The following is a 1,014-nucleotide window of genomic DNA, read 5'->3' as shown; positions in this document are numbered from 1 at the left end:
AGAGAGGGCATTGGTCCTGCAAAGGTTAACTTGATAATTCCACTGATATCATTGGGAAATTGATTGTGTAAAACAAGGGTGAGGAACGTCTCCAGATTTTGCTGATCTACAACTGCTTTAGGTGGAAGCTCAGCAATATCCAAAGGGCACCTGGTTCCCTTAGGCATACTGTAGCTGTGTTGCAAAAGTCTGCATGACAAAATGATAAGGCAAAATAATTTACTGAATGGAAGCAAGGAGGAGGCAGAAAGCCTCTTGCTGCCATGTAGTTTTTATTCTGATTTCTGCAGCTCAGATATGGCATGCCCATGTACCCTTGATAATGAGTGCAAAAAATACGAGTAACTTGTTTCAGAATCAGGGCCTTTACATACATTCTTATGTATGTATATATATTGCACTGCCATACTTTAGAAATGCCTATGCCTAATGTAAGACCAACTGGGCTAGACTAAACGTTAACAAGTCCTGCATGCTTTTCTCACAGTAGCCAACTGGATGCAAAATATTGCATATAGAATACAAATACTATACTTCTTTCCCAAATGTTGTGTCTCAACAACTAATATGCTGCCTTCAACTCTAAAGGTAGTCGACAGTTATCATGGCTGGTAGTCTTTTCTTGCAGTCTTTTCTCCATGAATCTCTCTATTCTTTAAACTCTAGCTTGAAAGCCCATGAAATAAAACAGCAATCACATATGAAAACATATTTATAGAATTTGGAAAAGGCACAACCTTCTTGCAAATGGTCAGCTGCCAAATACCTATTTTGTCCTCTTGTCAGCTCAGTGCAATCTATGATTTATTTAACATGCAAAGGGGGGTGGGCGATGTAAAATAAAAAACCTCAAACAGAGTTTACAATATTAAAAATGCACTTCCATTGTCATAAAAAAGAAGAAATGGATTTACTCCGCAAAATTTGCCATCAATATATTTACAAGTAAAAGTTAGAAGCAGAATTAAAAAACAGTTGAGATTCTCAAAAATAAAGTAGAATTTTAAAAAAGGG

This window comes from Ahaetulla prasina, chromosome 8, assembly GCF_028640845.1.
Source record: "Ahaetulla prasina isolate Xishuangbanna chromosome 8, ASM2864084v1, whole genome shotgun sequence".
In the NCBI taxonomy this organism is placed as follows: Eukaryota; Metazoa; Chordata; class Lepidosauria; order Squamata; family Colubridae; genus Ahaetulla; species Ahaetulla prasina.
This window is presented reverse-complemented; position numbering follows the sequence as displayed.